Below are 2,330 nucleotides of genomic sequence, written 5' to 3'. Positions count from 1 at the left end.
CTCCCACAGGGATACCCCCTGGGACCCCCTGCCTTGCCCCCAGGGCCTCCTCCCTGCCCCTCCCCAAGGGATATGCCCCCGGGGTCTCCTCCTCACAGGGATACCCCCCTGGACCCTCTGCCCTGCCCCCAGGGCCTCCTCCCTGCCCCTCCCCAAGGGGATATGCCCCCAGGCTCCCCTTCCCCACAGGGATACCCTCTCCAGGAGGCCCCCCTCCGCTTCCCCCTGCCCCCTCCCTGTTGGGGATACACCTCCTGGGGCCTCCTCCCCCTGGGGCTCCACCCCATGCACCCCCTTCCCCATGGGAGACATGACTCTGGGAGCACCCCCCATGGCCCCTTCCCCCTTGGGGCATCCCTCCACCCCACAAACCCCCTTGACACCGGGCTGGGGGAGATGCACCCCTCACCCCCATGCACTGAGTAACCTGCCCCCCTTCTCCTCCCCCAGAGGAAGAGGTGCCCGAACACAGCTGATCCCGTGGGTCTGGTAAGTGCAGCGACCCCCTGCCCCCCATCACAGCCCCCGCTCCGCACCTGGGGATTTCTGGGGGGGCAGATCCACCCCTCCGTGGCCACAGCGGGTACTCCAGCCCTGACTTCCGCAGCTCCCAGTCCGCCCCTCCCGCCCCCCCAGTGGGGTTTCTGTGGGGGGTGACCCCCGCCTTTCCCCCAGCTAATGCCTTTACTGACACCAGCAGGTTTTCCCTCCACGCCCCCCGGCCCCTTCTCTCATTCCCTTGTTTTTCCCCCAGGCCGGATTTTCCACCCGGACGCCTGGGTTCCTCGCCACCCAACGCTGGACACGTGAATGGAGTTGGAAGTGTCGCCTGGCCCTTGAGAACCTGGGGGCCCCACTGATTGCCAATTGATTTCTGCCCCCAACCCTGCTGCCCCCCAGGTTCACTGTCTCCTCTCACGCCCCCCGCGCCATCCTGCCCAGGGCCGCACACCAAGGCAGGGAGCTAAGGACCCTGGGAAATCGTCCCTTTCCCTCGCTGCCATGCAGCGCCGAGCACCCGAGGCCGGGCCATTGCTGCAATACGGATCATAAAGAACCGTTTGTAATCGTCCCCCGTGTCGGTGCCTCCCCCAGCGCCAGGGCTCGGTGGTGAAACAACCCCCAGCAGCAAAACCCAAGGGGCTGGTGGATTCGTAGAACCGGCACCCCACAGGGGACAGGCCCTGGCCCCATTCCCTGCCCCGGGGCCGGATCGGAGCCAGCGCCCCCCAGAGAAGACAGGCCCCTGCCCCATTCCCCACCCCTCTGAGCCAGCCAGTCCCTGCCCTGGGGCCAGATCAGAACCAGCACCCCACAGGGGACAGGCCCCTGCCCCATTCCCCGCCCACCTGAGCCAGCCAGTTCTCGCCCTGGGGCCGGATCAGAACCGGCACCCCACAGGGGACAGGCCCCTGCCCCATTCCCCGCCCCCCTGAGCCAGCCAGTTCTCGCACTGGGGCCGGATCGGACCCAGCGCCCCCTAGAGGGGACAGGCCCCTGCCCCCTCCCCTGCCCCATTCCCCGCCCCAGGCAGGCTCCATGTTCACCAGTCAGGAGTCCCAACTCCGGAGCCGAATTCTGCACAACGCATTTATTTACATAAGGGGGGAAATCAACAGAATCCCCCCCCCACCCTGGAACCCCCCTTTGCGCAGACTCCCTGGTGGGGAACGAGCTGCCATGGGGCTGGGCACGAATCGCTGCACAGGGGCCTGTGAGCACTCAGCCGCTCTCTGCGACCGTTCGGCCCCCACTCCAAACCCCGGGACCTCCCCTGCGTCACCCAAGGGGAACAGGGAAAGCCGCGTGTTCCTGCTGCTTCCCCGTCCGCTGGGGGCCCCAGCAGTGGGGCAGGAGCTCCCACCCCTCGCAGTGACAGGCTCAGGCTCTGTGCAGACTCAAGCAGCGTCACTGCGTCCATCACACTCAGGGCAGCTCCCCCCTCAAAGCACCAGGTTCAGGCTCGCTGGGGGGTAGGGCTGCGGGGTAGGGCTGGGGGTCTCCATCTGACAGCGGCCACTCACGGGCATGCACAGAGGTGGGCGGTGTGGTGGAAGCCGGGGAGCAGGGCCGGGGGCTCCGGCTCACAGCGGCCGCTCCCGGGTGTGCACCCACAGGTGGGAGCTGGGGGGCAGGGCCAGGGGGCAGGGCCGGGGGCTCCGGCTCACAGCGGCCGTTCCCGGGTGTGCACCCGCAGGTGGGAGCTGGGGGGCAGGGCCAGGGGGCAGGGCCGGGGGCTCCGGCTCACAGCGGCCGCTCCCGGGCGTGCACCCGCAGGTGGGCTGTCAGGTGGGAGCTGTGCCGGAAGCGCTTGCAGCAGGCGGGGCAGG

General features: G+C 68.9%; 1 long non-coding RNA gene across 1 annotated transcript; it reads left to right on the top strand.

Annotated features, from left to right (window-relative positions):
- Window positions 1–420: 420 nt before the first annotated feature.
- LOC116839810 (uncharacterized) lies at window positions 421–1,072 on the top strand. Its single transcript, XR_004377237.1, has 2 exons — window positions 421–489; window positions 755–1,072. It is a non-coding gene; the product is annotated as an uncharacterized LOC116839810 (long non-coding RNA).
- The last annotated feature ends 1,258 nt before the right edge of the window (window positions 1,073–2,330 follow it).

This window comes from Chelonoidis abingdonii, chromosome 12 (assembly GCF_003597395.2).
Source record: "Chelonoidis abingdonii isolate Lonesome George chromosome 12, CheloAbing_2.0, whole genome shotgun sequence".
Taxonomy (NCBI): domain Eukaryota; kingdom Metazoa; phylum Chordata; order Testudines; family Testudinidae; genus Chelonoidis; species Chelonoidis abingdonii.
Note: the sequence above shows the minus strand (reverse complement) of the source record. Positions and strands in the feature narration are given on the sequence as shown.